Raw genomic sequence first — 20,785 nt, 5'->3', positions numbered from 1 at the left:
GCATAAATTAAAATTAAGAAAAGACAGATGCAGAATAGATGTGCGGAAATTTGCCTTTAGCCAGCGGGTGGTTAATTGCTGGAACAAACTTCCATCTGTCGTTGTGGAAGTTGATAGGTTAAATAAATTTAAGGAGGAACTGGACAGGCATTTGGAGGGAATGGTGTGATTTTTTTTTGGCTGATGCTGCATGAGCTCATACAGTTGCTTTCTCGCATCACATGCCACTACTACTACTATTACTACTACTTCTACTACGTGTTCCTGAACACGCCCCCAACTTGAACGGCGACGTATATCGAAACGATGTAGATCGGATGCGTTATTTATTTATTTTATAATAACATACACTATATCAAAAAATACTAGTTGTCATGTGTGTATATAACATGAAGTAATAAAACGCATTCCAAATAAAACATCAACAGCTTAACTATTATTAATGTGTAGAATATTAAAGAAAACAAAAAAAAAAAAAATGCTTTAAAAAGTAATAACAATGAACAGTTGGCTATTTACGTACATTTCCCCTTTATGTTATAAAGGGGAAATGCGTCTCCTTGGATAAATTTTTAGACTCAACAACTTAATTTAAGCTTCATTTAGCAGTGCAGAAGATCACCCTCCTGGAATGAACTTGCCGTTCCTTCCATGTTGCAGTCATCCTTTTTTATTGCGAGCTGTTTTTCATGTGGTGTTGGTTGCATATCTTCTTCCTCCTGCATTCTTATCCTTTGTTGCTCCAACTGAGTCAGATCCTCATTAGGTCAGCTATGCATTTTGCGATTCCAGCACCTCCACTACGTCTACTTCGAACCCAATTTCATTTCCCAGTTCTACATCTACAACTAAATTTCTAGGACAGTGGCTAGTTACAGTGAACACCCTTACATTCCGCCACATTACCATTCATCGTAGCTAGTCCTATTTATCTCGTCTTGGTGTTAAATAGCAACTAGTTAGATTCTGTTGGGTTCCGGGACATTTTGGAATCTCAGGAAATGATTGAGCTGATTAAGCTGCACAAAAACCCGTCAAATGACTTTCTAATAAACCACCACCACGTATCATATAATGACTTACATCCCTGTAATTAGACAAGCCAGCGAAACTGGCGCTTACGTTATATTTGTTTTATGTTTTATTATGCTGTCTTGCTGTAAACAGTCGCGTAAAATAGTTATGTTCCTTTAACTTTTTTGTAAATTTACAGATTATGCTTTAAATATTAAAATAACCATATAATAGGATAAACATATGTATAATACTATTATGATATGCATAAATGATAATTGGATAATGATGTGCATAACTTGTATTTGGATATTGATATGTATAATTTATAATATATACAGTTTAACTGCATCAGTAATAGAATGCAATATGTATGTTCTGTATATCTACACCCCTACAACGGTCGTAACCGGATGTCTCCTAGGAGGAAATAAAGTTAATAATAATTAAAAAATCTGGATAAACAAATAACAAATTATATCAAATAAACAAGAACACAACAATGGAAACCAAGCCTTCGTTCAAAAAAACATGAAGAAGTCACTCTTGCCAGGCTACGTATTTGGTATTCATATCCTGACACAGTTTTCTCCTGATGAAAGATGATCCTCCCCAGTGTTACAGATGCATTCTAATTGACACTAAAGCATTTTCTTGTAGAACTTCAACTTTATCACAATGCTAGACAAACAGTTTTTCAATCACATGTACTGACACAAGATCCTCTAACCCTGCAGACAATTTTAGGTGATAATTCAAACATTAATGACATTTTTACTTTCCGTGAATTAGTGAATATAAACTAATATAAACTTGAACGCGCTGATAGCAAAATAACAGGCTCATTATAGCCGAGTAGATGCGCGAAAAAATCCCTAAACAACAACAACAACAACCATAGCCAGAATGACTTCCATGATGTCGCAATGTTGTGTGTGTGGGCTGTTTAATACCGTATTCCCTCCAGAATGGGCTTTAAATGTCGTTTTCACTCCGTGAGCTATCGGTTGCACAAAGAGGTCGTATTTATTGGCATGAAAACTGCTTGGATGTTGTTTCGACTGTTCATCGTTATTAACAGGTTGGCCCTAAGCAAGCCCCAGTTATTATGATTTTTCTTTGCACTCCTTATTGACAAGAGGAAAGAAACAGCTAAAGTTTTTAAATTATAAACGACGTTATATCGAAACGACGTAAATTGGAGACTGGCCGTATTTAAAGCATATTACAAAATGAAATTGGTCTGAGGCAGTGAGACTGACAGTCTGTTAGTCTCACTGCCACAGACCAGTTTCGTTTCTATGTAAGGCATGTTCTAGCATAGTCCATAAAATTAGTACTGCAGGCAGCTATAGAAAGTGAACTGACACTTTACAGTTTCGTGCACTGGCTGTCCTCAGAAAAGAGTCACCACAACTGTCGTTAGTAAGAATATAATACGCGTAGTAGCGTAACGACCGAGTTGCATGTTGTGCGGCCTGAAAAACCCGGATGGGGGAATCCTACTTCCTCCGCGCTAACTACAGCCTCGAATGAAAGAGGCCTTTTTAAGTTCATCTAGTCATAGACGGGAATCGAATCCGGCCCTCTCCGAACGAGTAACAAGTGGCGAAACCACTATACTGTCACGAAGGGCTCGGTTCGGCTCGTACCTGCCATGAAACCTTAAAATGGATTGTTTAGAATATGTGCCAAAAGTGCAGAAGTGCTCACAACCAGAATCCTCCTTGACAGCTTAATGGACGCAATACATCACTGTCTACTACTTGTTTGGAGGGATCTAGGTTCGATTCACGTCGATGACTCGAGGAATTCTTAAAGTATTCAGGCGGAGGAAGTAGACCCCAATGCGTGATTGAGGTTTTTCAGGTTGCACAACATGCAGATCGGCCGTAAACACACACATGTGCACTCAATTACATGATACGAATACGAGCGACAAGTTCCAGTAATGTTAAAATAATAATTTGAATTCACTGATGCGCTTTCTGTTTGCAAGAACAGAAAGAATATGTGGTTACTTTACGCACCCACAGTACCGGACAGTTATTGATTTGATTTTATTGACTTCATCTCTTCTTAGTAACGCATCCAGGAACGATCTTGGGTAGAGTAGAAGAAAAGTTTATATTAATCCTTTCCATTCATCCAGCGTACAAAAGAATGTTTAAACAAACGAAGCCACTCCCTCAGATCTTTGCTCTTAATCTAATTCATGTATTATGTCAATTTACTTTCGGAACTTAAAAGTATCCAATATTTTTTTATAAGTCAGTTTTCTCGCGTTACAAACGATACTCAATAAACACCATACGAAACAGTAAGGAGGTAAGTTCCTACGTATAAGATATTCCAATTTCTTTACGTTAAACAAGTTAGGTAACATACGCGTTGTAGGAACATTTCAGGAGCCTTCGATTATAAGTAATGTGCTACAGGGCATGTTATAATCAGCTAAATCAGTTAAAACAGTGGTTAAAACTTCAGTAATCAACTATTTACAAAACTTTAAAAAACAGGGGTTAAAAATTCTGCACTCAAGAAGTGTTTATGACGCCCTTGCCACATGACATTTGCACGTCCATACATTTTGTTCGGGGGGAGAACTTTAGCTCTCCCATGTGGGTGCGCCTGTGCCATATGATGTTATTGATGGATAGACGTGAGATGGGGATTTGTGTAACTGTACTTTTTTTTAGGGAAGACCGATGCACGGGGGATATGGATTAATGTATCGACATAAAATTTGGTACAAAGATCCAAAAGACTATTCTAAATAAGTCCGAAATTTTAAAAGGATCAAAGCTGCTATTACAATATCTGTCACTATATTTCTTTAGCGTGGAACTGTGAGCTGTGGAGTCGGAATTGGATCTAAAACCTCCCTAGAGACCAACAAAACATGCGCTGAAAATTTGTTGTGAAGCCGACTTTTCTTAATGCTCCAACCATAATTTCATTATGTATAGAGATTTCTGTAGAGGAGACCGAATGAGTACTGGGATCGCAGTTAGTCCTAAAAGCTCTCCGGGTTCCAGCAAAGCATACGCAGAAAGTTTGGTGTTGATCCCACTTTTCCTTCTTTAGTAATGCTCGACATCTGAAACCAATATAGGTTTTTGCTGGGGAGCAGAGGGTAAGGATAATCAAATCGAAATTGATCGTAAAACTTCGTAAACACAGAATAAAACTGTAGGTACATTCGTTCGTTTGAGTGGTAGTCATTAGGTCTACCGGTAAGTAGTAAAAAGAGACGTGGAAATAGTTGTTTTGCTCACTATCACAAATATTTAGATGCATGCAGGAAAGTTATCTTGGCTACGAATGCCACCAGGAAGTGTCGGAAAAGACAATGTCCAAATAGACAAGCGTGAACAATGACCTCACTGTGCGTACCACGGGAAAATGTGTACCACAGAAGAGGAGACATGGCGATCAATCCCACACTAACAGTCCATCACATTACTGATGGAACTCATCCAGCCTCTTACATCACCCGTGATTGCTCTTCTCAACAGTGTCTTAAAACAACGACCATGACAGTGATGAATGACCTGAACGTAACGGGTGCCAAGGTCACATCCAACCCTATCTTATAAGGTTCGCTAACAACAATATTTAAGTAATACTATAACTCGCACGTTAACTCTAACTGTTTCGCTTCGTTAGCCATCTTTAAACAGCGTCTTGATACCGAGGTCCGAAATAACTCCACCCCAATCTGTTATAGTGACAGTTGCAAAACGAAACGCAACCGCACGAGATAATAATCGCTACTGATTTCTTCACTACAGCCCTTTGTGAAGACCTAAAGGAAAACTACATCAGTCAGAGTTACCTGTCATCGCTAGTACCTGGGGTGTTGGAGGCAGCATCTCTACTCATCATATAATCCAGTAGTGAAGGAAGAACTTTATCTCGCCATCATCTATTCACACAGACGGGCCCTTTTTAGAGCACAGAAATAAATGAACGAAGTGGTGAAAGCTACAAGGTAGTGTTAGGAAAAATGGAAAAGCTCGCAAAACACTTTTTTTCCTTCGACATCTGAAATTAATGTTTCATTCTTTCTTATTTATATGGTAGATGCAGTTTTATTTTTAGAATATCTTTACTGAAACTTTAAGGGACTCAATTTATAAAATGAGTCAGTTATAGGCGTTGGAGTGGATATAATTTCCGTGTCAGATTACAGAGTAATGTTATGCAGAAATCTAAGAGACGGCCATGACATCATTCCATTTTAAGCATGCCTTTTCCCTTCAAGCTTAAAACCAAGAAAACGGCGATTGAATAAAGTTGCATGTGGCTCTGTTTAAATTAAAATAAGCATTGGATGACGTTTGTTGCAAATTATCTTCGTGTTTATCTAATTATTTTAAATTTACAATAGCATTAGTATTAATAGTGACAAATGATACAAGAAAGTAAGCTTATACAGCTTCACCCATAAAATAACGTTACCTTTTTGTATCATTTGGCCCGCTCTAATAATTTGTGTGAGCCTTCCATAAATTTATTGAAACTATCCATTTTCGCAATACCAGATTGAAGTCTGTTCCAACAATCAGCTACTCTCTAGCTAAAAGCAAATAAGAGATGAACGTATTCCTGTATCTCTATACTGTACATACTACCACACACAACAGTTTTTATTTCAACAAACACTGCATTGTAACTCTTAACTTGGCGGGTCTATATCTCGAAGAGGTGCGGTCGGCATATGCCGACCTTGCTGTCCATTAGATCCGCCACTTCTCATCAAATGTATATTTAAGGAATTTCATGATAACACTGAAAACTGTGATCCATATATATCAGTTGGGTGTTCTTCGAGTAGTTATTGGAAGAGCAGTCACATCTGATTTTATTTATCACTTGTTATTAAAACTTGAGATGTTTATTCATTTATAATTGAATATGCGTCTCAAGTTTGAAGTTAAAGAAGACTCCGAATAACAGAATTTGTGATTTATTTTAAAAATATGACTACGAATTTTATAATCTAAATAAGTTTTTATAAAAGTCTATAGCTTTTATTAGAATGAGATACAGACATTTAAATAATAACTTAATACAGTAATTATAAAATAAAATACAGCATTGAAATTACATGGAATTTAGAGGACAGACCTATCTTTTCACATTTTATTTACAACCAGCAGTATTTAAACTGCTTACGATGAGCTTAATGCTCGCTGCAGAACAGACTTTACTTCACAACGAGTTGCCATGGTATTGTACTGCTTTCAATCATTTGTTCTAAACTAACGGATATTGCAATTGGTAGATTAACCTTTTAGAGATGACATTACATCACCAAAAGGTTAATCTGCTTAGTCATTGTTAATCTGCTTGTCTCTGGTTTAAACTAAATGGCAGATTTATTCAAATATTGTTGATGCTATTTGTTTGAAAGTAGTGCAATACCCGTAAAAAGCGTTTTGAAGGCTGTTCTGCTGCCAATATTTAGACCACTGCATTTACTAAGTAGTTTAAATCCTGCTGACTGGAAAAAAAGAAAAAATATATACAATATATATATATATATATATATATATATATATATATATATATATATATCTCCTCCTAACTTCATATAATAATTTATAATAATTAATTAATTTTAAAATATATTTATTTTACTAATTTATTTTTATAATCGAATTAATATTATAATATAGATATAATATTCATTTTTAATTAAAAATTTTAATTAAATTAGATTTATTTTTTAAATAAGTTCCTAATTTCATTTATTTAATAATAATTACATTTATTTAATATTATTTACGGAAATGCAGAATGGTTGATCTTTATTTTACATATGCTTTATGTTGAAGCCATTTTGTCCAGGATTTCAGGGTTGGGAGGGGAATGGTAGTAGTAGTGGCATGTGATGCAAGAAAGCAAGTGATTGAGCTTATGCAGCATCAGCCAAAAAAAATTACAAAACAATCCCCTATAAATGTTTGTCCAGTTCCTCCTTAAACTTATTTAACCTATCAACTTCCACAACGACAGATGGAAGTTTGTTCCAGCAATTAACCACCCGCTGGCTAAAGGCAAATTTCCACACATCTATTCTACATCTGTCCTTCCTCAATTTCAATTTATGTCCCCTTAGGTTCGTAATCTGAACAAGTGGAAGAATCCCATCAGAATTCAGCGTGCTCACCCCCATTCAAGGCCTTATACACCTCAATCAGATCACCTCGAAGGTGCCTTGCCTCCAGCTGCTGCAATTTGCAGCACTTAAGCCTATCCTGGTAAGAGGATCCCTTCATTCCCCTCACCAATCTTGTTGCCCTTCTCTGTACACACTCAAGCAAGTCTGGAGGCCTCATTTTAGAAATGATGTAGATTTGCTTGAGCGTGTACAGAGAAGGGCAACAAGATTGGTGAGGGGAATGAAGGGATCCTCTTACCAGGATAAACTTAAGTTCTGCAAATTGCAGCAGCTGGAGGCTAGGCACCTGCGAGGTGATCTGATTGAGGTGTATAAGGCCTTGAATGGGGGTGAGCACGCTGAATTCTGATGGATCCTTCCACTTGTTCAGATTACGAACCTAAGGGGTTCGTAAGCAGGTAGACCCTTCCGTCTATAATACTGTAGGTAGTTAAATATTATTTCAAATTGAATTAGGTTCGTAATCTGAACCTGTACGCAGTACTCAAGGCGTTGCCTGACCATTGCCTTATACAGAGGGACAATCACCTTTTCCCTGCTAGCAAAATTCCTGTATATATCATTGACAACATCCCATGACCTGCCCTGGCAACCTGTCTGCATTGCTCAGAAAACTTCATATCTGACTGCACAGTTTCTCCCAGGTCTTTTTCATTTTCTACCACCTTAAGTGTGGTACCACACCGTTGGTACGTTTCTCTGGGGTTACTTCTACCCATATGCAGTACTTTGCATTTTTCAATGTTAAACTTCAGATGCCACTTCTCAGCCCATCTGCCCAAATTTTCTAGATCTTGTTGCAGTAGCACACTGCCATTACTATCATTAACAACCCTGCCAACCTTTGTATCATCTGCAAACTTTGACACTAAGCCTGATATACCTTCATCAATATCATTGATAAATATACAAAACAACAGTGGACCCAGCACCAAACCCTGTGGGACTCCACTAATAACATTAGTCCACGAAGAGCAGCACCCATTAATTACCACCCTCTGTCTTCTCCCACTCAACCATCCTTTTATCCATTGTAGCAACTTACCCTTAATACCATTCTGCTCCAATGTCAAAAGCTTTCCTGAAATCCAAGTACTGTATATGATATCAAAATTATTTTTCGCATCCAGTTCCTTTGTAACCACATCATAATATCCTATCAAATTTGTCAGACAAGATTTATTCTTAACAAACCCATGCTGTGTCTGAATTATTGCTGCAGTCTTGTCTAGATGATCCTGCAATGCATCCAGTGACTCCATTATTTTACCCGGAACGGAAGTTAAACTAACTGGTCTGTAATTACTCGTGTCACCCTTCGATCCCACTGTTTGAATTGGGGATACATTGTCGCATCTCCAGTCCGTGGGAATCTCCCCTGAGTCCAAGAATGCTCTCATAATTATGGCTAAGGGTTTGCTTACTTCCTTTGCCGGCGCCTCCGTAGCTAGGTGGGCAGGAGCAGCAGTGCATAGTACATGCTTCTTGATTAGACCGGGATTCGAGCCCGTGATCACCAAATACGAAGGATGCGGAAAGGTTAAAGTGTCAAGGTGTGTTTGTTTTAATTGCCGTCTCCCGGGTTTCCCCTATATGCCGCTGTAGCATCTGAAAAGGCAAAGGCCAGGCCGGCAAGTGTATATATGTAGGTGTGTAAATATGTGTCTTGTTATGTTGAGTGCCGGCACCTGGCGACTTCGCAGCCAGGGGGCAGGGGAGGACACCTGGTTCCTTTTCCCCTGACTCCCAACCTTGGCGACGTGGAGGCGCACTAGGTTCCACTTTCTAGCTGAGACTCTTACTGGGGCCTATCAAACAAGCCTGGGATCCCCAAGATATTTAAAGAAAGGAAAAGGGATATAGAAGGAGTAGTATAGAAAATGGAGGGAGAGGAAAGTGGATAGAAAGCAAGGGGACGAGAGAAATAGGCATCCCCGGAAAAGAAGCAGAGTAGGAAGAAAAGAGTAAAGTTATCAGTGGAAAAGACAATCAATTTTTAAACTTAGAAATTAATCTTGTAGAACAATAACTGTGTACCTGGCAGCAGTACCAAGAAAATTAACATGCCACAGCTTCAACAATCAGATACCAAGACATAAATTTCAAATGACTTGGTTAAAACTGTTAAAATTAAAACTCTTGATATTATGATTAAAACTCTTGATATTATTATTAACACAAGAAGACCATGTAGTGAAGAAAAGACAAGAGGTTAAGGTACTAGCTAATGGGGATTTCCCTAGCCAGTAAGAAAGCAATTTACGCAATTGAAAACATCCAATTATTATTCTGAACACGCAGCAACAACTACGTTAAACCAAAAATCACTGTCTAGTGATAATCGAATAACCTCTTTATCCCCATCACTACAGGTCAACTCGATTGAAATTTGATCTCAACCTTAGATTTGTCAAATTTGTCAACAAACAGCTCAATATCTATCTAACAAAATTTCACAGTGATTTGAATTTCAATTTAACAAGTCAGAAATCCTGATCTCACAACAAGAAAATAGTAAGTCAGATAATAGACTATACCCAAAATACTACAACCAATCTAAGATTTCAGTAATATGAAGCTGCAAGGCAATATTTTCTTTCCAAGATCTGTCATCATCCCGTGTGGGAAGTCAGTTCAAGTAAGTTATGTCCAGAGCTACCCAGAACACAAGAACAACCATTTACAAAAAGCCAACTGCATGAGCACACAAGGTACTCATTTTAACATTTTCATAAGTTCAATATATGTTTTATCACCACTCTTTAATTGACTCGATCCAGTCTTGTCTATAATTAAGCAAAATTCAAAATTTCTGCAAATCTCAGCAATGAATATCATTATTTTCTAATTGAGACAGTCTCAATTTTTTTTTTTTTTTTTTTAATACACAATTTTTCCCAAGTCTTTTGAGGAATCAAAATACCAAGCACAAGCTCTGTGCTCGGTACAAACATAATGGAGAACATTATGTTGTTCTCAAGGGACACAATTGTTTTTGCTAAGGATTAGTTCCATTCAGTCTTTTCCTTCGCCTAAAGATCTTATCTGCGAATTCGCCAAAGCAAGGTAGTTTTCTTTACTGTCAAGAAATCTAGGTAAGTCATTCTCCTCGTATATATTTGTCAATATTTGTAAGTCCCTTCTATAATCTAAGTAACAGTTACATTCAAAAATTAAATGCTGCGCTGTTTCAGACTCTCCGCAGTTACATAGTGGAGAAGCAGCAAGGCCAAAAGTATGCAATTTAAAATTCAGACTTCCAAGGCCTTAAATGAGAAACGTTAAATTTAAGCCTGGATTAAACCAAGGCATATTTGATTTACTTATCACCCTAGGCATGAATTTATTAGTTATTCTACCCTTAGTATCATTAGATCATTCCTCCTGCCAATCTACAAGGAACTGATTCCGAATTCTCTGCACATCTTTCTTAACTGGTAACGCTAGATTAAGTGTATAGTGGTCAATAACAGCAGGTAGACCCTTCCGTCTATAATACTGTAGGTAGTTTAAATATTTTTTCAAATTGAATGGGCAGTTTGCCTGTTAGTATCTGAAGAGCTGATGTCGAAATTGTACGACATGCCCTTGATGTCGCTAATAAAAATAACCGTTGAGCTTGCACAAAATACTTTTTTACAAGACATTTACAAATACTAGTGCCCCATGCACCTGCTGCATAGCAAACTATAGGTAGAAATATGCTTCCATAATACATTTTTAGTGTAGAAGGCTTAATACCCCAGGCACATCTTGTAATTCTAATTTTCCAGTCAGTATTTTTATTTTCTGGAGTATATATTTTGCATGGGCTACGAACTGAAACCGATCATCGATCATTATACCAAGGTATTTATACATACGGAAAATTTTAATAGGTTGGTCGTTTAATCTTGTTTGGTGGTCTATGTAAATTTAGGTTTTCTTTAAAGAGCATTTGTTTAGTTTTCATTACGGAAATCTCCAATTTGTGGATTACACACTAAGTATTTAAGTCAAGCAAAACATCATTTCCACGTTCTTCCAATTCAAGTCTGGAATTACCATATATGAGAACAACAAGATCGTCTGCATATTCAAGTTTAGAAATACGCTCATGTTCTTTAACCAGCCACCCATCAAGGACCACGTTCCAGCAAACAGAGCCGAGAACGGATCCCTGAAGGCAGCCGCGAGTAACTGGTCTCGATACAGAGCAATGTACATTTTATTTATACACACAATTCTATATACATTCTCAAGATTTATATACATCCATTTATATATACATGATACAAGATTTATATACAATTTATATACATTCTCACATATATATCCATTCGCGACATGTATACAGATAAAGTGTATTTGTAAGTTATTAGCGGCTTCCAGGGTTTCCCCTATATCCGCCGTTTGTTAGGCTTTTTGCCAAGTTGCCGGCTTAGAAAAGAACTTAAAAGAGCATCAAAATTTCACGTATATATTTAACTCAAAACAAAAAAAAAAAAAAAAAAAAAAAAAATGCATCTGATAGATGAAATATGTAATTAGGTGTGCATTAGTGTTGTGTAGAGCAATGTACAGATGAGACTACAAGGCATCTGTCCTGAAAGTAGTCAGTGATAATTCTGTAAATGGGGACAGAGACCCCTGGCCTCCCGGAATCTCGCCAGGACACTCTGCCACCATAAGGTGTCAAAGGCCCCTTTGAAGTCCACAAAGAGGCCGAGGACGTATTTAGTACTTGAAGTAGAGACCAAATCCATAGTTTGTTTAATTGCATCTACTATAGATTTTCCTTTAGTAAAACCGAATTGATTGGGTACGTGTAAACTTTTTCTATTGTAATAATTTAGAAAGCAATATGGCCTTAGTTGATAATGCTCCTAAAAACCCAACAACAACAACTTCCTTTGCCGCCTCCTTTAATATAACTGGATAGATCCCATCCACACCAGGTGCTTTTCTTATGTTTAACTTCAACAATTTCTCCTCCACTTTGTTCTCAGTTATTACAAAATCATTAAGCACCCTGTAACAATTTGATAACCTTGAGGCATTTTCAAACCTTAACTCCTAATGTGTGAATGTTGATGCAAAATACTCATTCAGTTTGTTTGCTATCTGAGCAGGATCATCAACAGTCGAACCATCGATATCAAGTGGACCAATCAGATTCATCCCCTTCCTTTTAGAGTTTATATAAGTAAAGAAATCGTTGCTGTTTTTCTTAGCATCCTTTGCCAAAGACTTCTCGTAATCTGCCTTCGCCTGCCTAACCTCCTTTGTGACTTGATTACAGACTAGCTTATATATGTCATAGGCTTCTGTGTCGCCTGATAATTTAAATGCAACCCATGCATTTTTCTTCTCTGCCACGAGTCTCATTAGTTCATATGACAACCATTTAGGCCTAAACCTTGAACAGTAGAACAGTAGAACAATTCCTTGAGTGCTTCCCACTTAGAATTTGCTGTTGGTAACATCATCAGTTGGTCCCACTGTACAGAATTTAAAAACTGTCTGAGACCGCTGTAACCTTGCTCTGTAGACCTTAGAGGGCGAACTAATGGCACACGGCCACCTATGATAGTTTATATTATAAAAAAAAAGTATTTTTTTTTATTTGGAACAAAATTTGTTTTAGGGTCTAGCAGAATTGCAGAATCTCTTTGCAGAATTTTCAGGTGTTACTGTTGTTACTTATTTTATAATAGGCAACAATACATTAAAGAATACTTTATTGTTATATTTATACTCATAACAATAAAATAATTAGCAATTTATTCTGTTGGTTTTTTTCCCCCCTTTGGCACGCAGGGCGGAAAAGGTTCGCCATCGCTGCTGTAGACCAGTGGGCTCCAAACTTTTTTGGTTGCGCACCCTTATTTTACTTAAAAGGACTAGCGCGCACCCCGGAATAAAAAATTAAATATATAAGTTTAATATTTTTTAAAATTTATTTATCATTTATATGGAAGGCATTATATCTAAAATCACGTATAATTTTAAAAGATCACAAATAAAAAAATACAAAACAAAATTAAATTGAAATTCAAGTTATTCGCGCATGATCGATGGCATGATCAAATAAAGCCGCACATTGAAGTATTAAAAAAAACATTTATTTATAATTTTTATTTTAAATTATATTTTGAAAAACTAAAGTTTTCATAATTAATAAATATTGATTTATTGCGGATTATCTCGTGCACACCACTTTGGAGACCACTGCTATACACAAACAATGAAACTTTTACGGCCCACTATGGTTAAGATGTACAAAGAATGGTGTTGAACGGGTCAAACCGCCTCCCGCCGACAGAACTGTAAAGGATTACGCAAGGTAGATGTTCCTAGAGAGCGAAGGGTGCAGCGCATTGTACGGGCTCAACGGTAAGTTACTGTGCGACAGCTGATATCGCAATACAATACGGGAAATGCAAGGACAATATCCCAATCACGATGCTCCGCACACCCAGACGTATGGGATTCCGCAGTAGACGATCCAAGCGACACCTTCCCTTCACCGGTGATCATCGTTTACGACGAATGCGGTAGTATCAACAACATGCTGATTGGATACCGTAGGACGGGAAACCAGTGTGGTGGTTGGATGAGTCCAAATACCTGGTGCAACACGCCGATACTTAGGCCCTTGCCACTGAAATCTTCGGAAACTAGGTGGCAGGGCCTGCCAGAGTACAAAATAAAATCTCCTGGGTACCTGACCTGCCTCCCCGAGGCCAAGTGCGGTAACGGTGGATCCCAACAGGGGCCCAACGACTAAATGGTCAGAAGAACAACGGTACACAACACTACACATCCTTCCACTTCACACACACTTTTTAAATCTCTGGCCTACACAGAGTTCTGCGCTACACAAACAGAGTACACAACGCGGAGATCGGGGGGGGGGGGATAACCCCTGGTGCCGTCAGACAACTAAAACACTTTGCACTTTGCAACCCGCCGAGATGCCTTCGTGTGTGGCGCAAGCAACAAGTCCGTGGACCCATCGTGTATCGTGCCTACTATCCAGGTAACTAGCGATTGTTGCTTATTACGGGGCACGTTTTGCTGGAAAGAACTAGGCTCCTGGTGCGTACGGACCAACGTTTCACTGGCGAGGTCTACCGGCAGCTCTTAGGACACCATGTTGCCTTTTTATCAGACAAAAACCGGATCTTCCAAGAGGATAATGCTCCGTGTCATCGGGTCCGCAATCTGCACGAGTGGTTCGATGAACACAGTGAAGTATCACCCATCTTGATTGGCTTCCAAATTCTTCTGACCTCAATCCAATTGAACACCTGTGGGATGTTTTGGTACAGGAAGTGAGGCGTATGGATAGGCAACCGTCATCTGTTCCTACGCTGTAGAAAGCCTTGCGGTCAGCATGACTGGAGACCCCTACGGAGATCTGGACGTCTTCAGAAATCTAATGGAGTGGAGACATAATGCCTAGGCGAATAGCGGCTGTTATCCGTGCGAACGTTGGCCCAACACAGTATTAGGTAGCTGGTCATAATTCAGTGATCGCTCAGTATACATTTTTAGTAAGAGTGTACTCTTACAATGTGGAACAATGGAGTAAGCTTCTGAATGAAGTGTTACCGGCGGACTCACGAAGATTATAGAGAATAATTGCAATTTGTTTGCCATATTTGTGCAAAGAGATTTTAAAAAGAAAAAAAAATATATTTTTTTCCTATGCGACATTTAAACTAGTTTAATAATGGATAAAACGGTTTCACGTACGTTTCTTTTTTTTTTTCTTACTTTGGGTATACGTGATAAAATGCAGTCGTAGGCATTTTTCTTTTTTCTAATTGCTACTTGATTTTGTTTTTGACAAAAAAATTGAATAAATTAATATAAATAAGTGATAAAAATGAAAAAGCCGATCACCGGTAAAAGGAATTTATTGTTTAAACAAACTAATCAATGAACATTGAATCTTATTTTTGACCTTTAAAAGTAGTCATCTCTTTAATTTGGTATGGGAAATTAAAGTATGGGAACATACAAGAAAAGGTACTTTCTTGTATGTTCTGGGAAATAGGAAAATCCTTCGAGAAACTTAGGAATAAGGGAAACGAAAGCGGATTTAGAGGGGGATTGCAGGGAGTGTACACCAAATGTTGTAATGTAATAACTGTATTTACATAAACGTGTATATAGAATGTAAAAAGCTTTATAATATAATCGGTTTTATATTATCTCCTCCACTCCCCCACAAAGTGGCACAAGGTCCGTCGCTGATTAGAAAAGTCTATTTTTGTCGTTTTTGGAGTTGCTAGCAACTTTAATTAATATAAAGGTGCTAAAGAGTACAATAGTTGATACAGCTAAAAAAAGTATAGAGTACGAAAGTAGCAAATCTAAAAAAAAGTACATAAATAAATAATTAAATGTTCTTTTTATACTCCGGACTGTCATCAGAGTTATTTATTCTTTAAAGAATACATCTGTCAACCTTATACCGAGGTAACGATTTACTAAACATGCTTACTGTTTTAGTGAATGTTTTTGGAGATTTTCGACTGTTTTAGTGAACAATGTCGAAACTGAAACTTTCATCTGTATTGCTCTTATCTACCTTAAGGAAAAGTAAGTGACCCAGAAGTCTTTCTAGTGTCAATCTTTTAGAACAAACCTCTTTATCGTGGATAAAATTACGGGGTAAGCTGAGTGTGCCTGGGAATGTCCCAGTGTATTAGACATGAAACAGATGATTTTAATAACTAAATAAAACAATATATTTTTTTATTATTCTTTGTTTTTTACGCTATTTATAGCATCTTATTTTGTTAGAGTTCAAATACGCAGAAAACAGACCCCGGTTTGTTTTCTGCGTAAACAACTCCAAGACACATGCAGCCCATAGCTGCATGTGTCTTGGAGTTGTCGATAGCCACGAAATGCTTCCTACATATTTTTTATTTATTATAATATTTCTAATTATTTTATTAATGTGCAGTGGTTCTGTGATTTTCTTTAATGCGCTGTGATTTTTTTATTGTTTTATTTTTCGTTTTTATTCTGCGGATGTTTTAAAGTAAATAGTTAAAAACTAACTTAACGCAATGCAGGCAGTAGACACTTATTGCAAGCCAGCATACTACCTCCTGACCCCACAAGTATTCGGAAATTTAAGAGATCGTAAAAATTATACGAAGCTAATGTTTGCTGACAGCGGATTGTTATTTACAATTACATCTTAAAAGAATAATCTTAGGAAAAATTTAAATGGTGTTTAAATAAATTTGCATTCAATAACTATTAAAATTACTTTTAAGAAAATAAACTGAAATATCATTATTTATATTTTCATAAAGTGTTTTACTATAAAAATTATTATAAATGACATTATAAGGTCTGAAATTAGTTTTCTTTTAAAAAACAATTTAAACTGATCTTTGCTAAATTAGCCATGATTTTTTTCTGTGGTCCTCCTCTCATTGAATTCAAAGCTAAAACTTAATAACAAGATATAAACTGCACTTGAAGACAATATTATATTTTGGTATTACAAAAAGGAATTAAAAGAGATCTTGACATGGGTTAGAGTTTGATTGTCATTCTGTAGACAAACGTGACCATCTTCAAATTTCCAATCAGCGCCACTGTGAAATTCTGTGTTATTTTTAATTACCTACAATACCGACCATTTCAAAACTTTATAGACGAAACGCTCATAAATATGAAGTGTTGCCCATATATTGCAATTCATAATCTAAATAAATATGCAAAAACAATTTTTAAGCTTACATATGTGCACCTTATATATGTATTCAAGCCTTCGCTCAAGGCTTGAACACATTCTCACAGGTGATGACAGTGTGTCAGTTATACATTAGCAAAGATCCTTTGCATCGACTTTGAGGACAACGAGGGCGTGTGACAACCGCCTTTTGTACAGTTACCCAATGGAAAGTTGAGGGGCGGGAGCTGTTCGCAAGCATACGGAGACCCATGACTGACTCGACGTCCATGCCTAGAAGGGATGTTTTTCCGCTGGTTCCAAAATATTCTAGTGGTGCGGTATTCACGAGTCGGAGACGAAGGAAGAACATCTTACAAAGTCCCTTTGTCTCAGAAGAATGAAGGGCTAGCACGTGACCGCAGTAACTCCTCCTTCCGTCGTCTTTCATATCCCTTGGTAATTAATTTCTTGTGATTCGGCCAAAATAAGAAACAGTAGGCCTAACACGTGATTATAACTCAGGCTCTACTGGAGAAAGGATCCAGCCTGTGACCTTGTCTTAGGTTTAACTAGGGTATGGCGAATGTGGCCCTGGTTATAGACTCCAATTCACCATAGGCTCCAAATGGACTTAAAGTAAAGCCCCAAAATAATTGAATTTACAATTCATTTTAAAAATATCACCACAACTGTTGTTATCTAAATAAATTATCATAAAAGCTAGTGTTTTTCTACAATAATTTAATAATTATTATATTATTTTATTTCATAATTAATAAAGATGGGCAAGTTGTGAATGCCTTATCGAACCGACTTGCTCAAAGGTACTATCATTGGAGTATTCGTGTAATTAATTCAAAGTCAGTTCTCAGTGGAAATAATTCATTAAGAAAACATATTTTAAAGACAGTTTCAATTGCAAAATTTCAATCTACCCCTTATTGACTGGAGAAATACAGAGAGAGAGAATCGCCATTGGGGGACAAATTTTTCACTCAAGAGATGACTGTTATCTATAACCGCATGATAGAGAAAATACTGGAAACAAGAATATTCTGGACGTGATTCAGAGAGTATCACGGGGTTGACCACATAGCTTCGAAATATTGAACGTGATGAGAGAGTACAGGTGTTTTAATTGCAGGAAAGGGGATTACAACAATTTAAGATGCTACGTGGACTACATCAAGTGGGAAGACAGCGTGTTGAGAGCGAATTCAGGAGAATTATTGAATACCGGCGGCGTATTCAATAATACGCCGCCGTCACTGAAGCCATATATGAATATATACCAATAAGAAAATATGACACAAGGAGGACGCTGAAGTGAATGAATAAGAAACTACTTGGTGACCAGCGTCAAGCAGTGCCCCCTTCAAGACCAATTAGATGAGCTCCAGGAACGGTCATGTAAGTAGCTATGTTTCCAGTGCTGAAAAATGCAAAGTTTACACTTTGGAAATAACAACCTCAAAACAGCTTACACCGTTGGATGGGTTAAATTAAAGTCAGCAGAGGAAGAAAGGATTTTGAGAACATGATACAGGCAGACGTGAACTTTTATATGCAGTACAGACAGGCAGAAAGCAGGGCCGATGATTTAGTGTCCTGTTGATTTATTGAACAATTGTTTGTAGAGACAGGAAGTGTGCCTTATATAATGGAATTACATAAGGCTTTTGTGAGACCACACTTGCGGAATGCTGTGTCCAAATAGGGAAGCTACACTTAAAAAAAGCGAGCTTCGTGAAAAGGTCCAAGAAAAGTTCAACATGAAATTAGCATTAAAGCGAAGATAAAAATATTACTCCTGCTATTAAGAATATCTTTTTAAATTTCTACCGCAATTTATAAAACTCATGGAAACAAAAAAAGTTTGGAGTCCATGCCAGAAATAGTTTTGTGTGTGTGCCTTACGCTGCACTAGCAGCAGATGGCCGAAATAGAATTTGTCCACCAGTCGTCTCCCAGCATTCTGGGCTTTCATCTCCTTTGGTAACAATGCTCCATGGTAGCAATATCTTCACTGTGGTCATCACTAATGCATCCGTCCAATGTTAACGAATGGAGGAAGAAATGGGAATGTGTAAATTGGAATGGAGAATTTCCTAAATGGGGATGTATGGCTGATGATTTAGTGTCCTGTTGATTTATTGAACAATTGTGTGTAGAGACAGGAAGTGTGCCTTATATAATGGTGCCTTATGTATAACATAATAAATATATTATATAAGGCCTTATATAAAGTGTGCCTTATATAATATAAACGTAATATAATATAAATATAGATAAACATTTATATTTATATTATATAAATATAAACGTTTGTTTCCCAAAAAAATGTTTATAGAGGATTTCTAAGTTTCCAATTTCTAAGGATTTAACAAGCTTTCAAAATGTTTATCTTTCAGTAGTCCCTGATCTGCCGACTGACGAATACATCTTTTTTTTTGATTTTGGTATCACTAATGCTTGGAAACTTTACCATCTTCCCTGTTCATAGCTTTTACGAAATTCTTTATTGGGGAGCAGTCGGGTCAGCTGTAGAAAACCCATACATTGTGCAGGATAGTTGGAATCAGTCTTCCTATGGGGAAAGATGGGTCGGTCTAATGTGGTTGTTTTTCCCAGGGCCACGATGGCTCTCTACACCTTGTCCTTTCCACTGTGTGGATAAAGATAGGATTCGAACCTTACCAATATGAGAGAAATTTTTATGGGCTTTTTTTTCCCCACACCGTGGCAGAATTAGTCGGCCTTAGGCGTGGGTTGCTTTCTTCCCCCTCCAGACTCAAATCCTTTATGCTGAATTCTTAATCTTTATCTGCAGATTCTTAAATAATTACTGCTGATAATTAGATCAAGAGTATTACTCCCTCTAGTTGCCCCTTGAACATGCTGCTGTAGAAAACAATCATCCAGTAAATCCACAAAAGTCTTGCTAGTGTGTGAGTGACCAACCCTCAAATTCTAGTCAATATCTGGAAAGTTAAAATCCCCCATTATAAGATATTCTGATTTACTGCCCCACTATTTCTCTGTACAGTTGTTCGTTGTACTCATCAGAGTCATTAGGCCTATAACACACTCCTGCTACTCTCTTTTTTTTGCTTTCCCAGTACTTACGTCACACCAAACTGCTCAACATTGCACTATCCACCCATGTCAGCTGGGTGCACTGCCTTAGATTTTATGTGCTTCTTAACTCCCTTTCTATTCTATCTGTCCTTTATACTGTATTACCCTTTTGATATCAGACATGGTAGTTGAAACTCTAAATTGTTTATATTAGGATGGATTGCTTCCCCATTGTGTAGTTGTGACGTATCAGAGACAGTGAAACATCTGATATTCGAATGCCATTGTTACCTTGACTATAGATCTGAACTGCAAATGTTAACAAATATATATGATGAATGTGGCTTATACAAATTTCTTGAAAACAAGGTGTAACAAGGTACACCTTCGGTTGAAAACCTTGTCTGTGTAACAAAGTACACAGACAAGGTTTTCAACCGAAGGAAAAGGCTTATTGGAACTGACATATAGGTTTGTGGGAGACTTCATCTTTTGCCTTGAACTGTTCATGTCCTAGTGGTATTTCTGAATTGTGATAGAATTAATTAATTCTTCACCGAATTTGTACATAACGAGTTATTTTCTAGGGTTTGTGTCATGGAATCTTGACATTGGACCTGAACTTTCTTTTGTCCTTAGTAGACTGTTGTTTTGAACACCTGATTTTGTTTTGTTCAGACAAACTGCTGTTTTGAATATGTTATAAACTGTAAATATGTTATGTTCTTGTTTTGAACATGTATAAATTGTAAATATTAATAACCAGCTTCAGAGCTTTGTGAGCTTGGCTCCGTTTTAATGTGGTTGGATCTAGA

This window comes from Mastigoproctus giganteus, chromosome 14 (assembly GCF_048544385.1).
Source record: "Mastigoproctus giganteus isolate SK-2022 chromosome 14, ASM4854438v1, whole genome shotgun sequence".
NCBI classification, from domain to species: Eukaryota; Metazoa; Arthropoda; class Arachnida; order Uropygi; family Thelyphonidae; genus Mastigoproctus; species Mastigoproctus giganteus.
Note: the sequence above shows the minus strand (reverse complement) of the source record.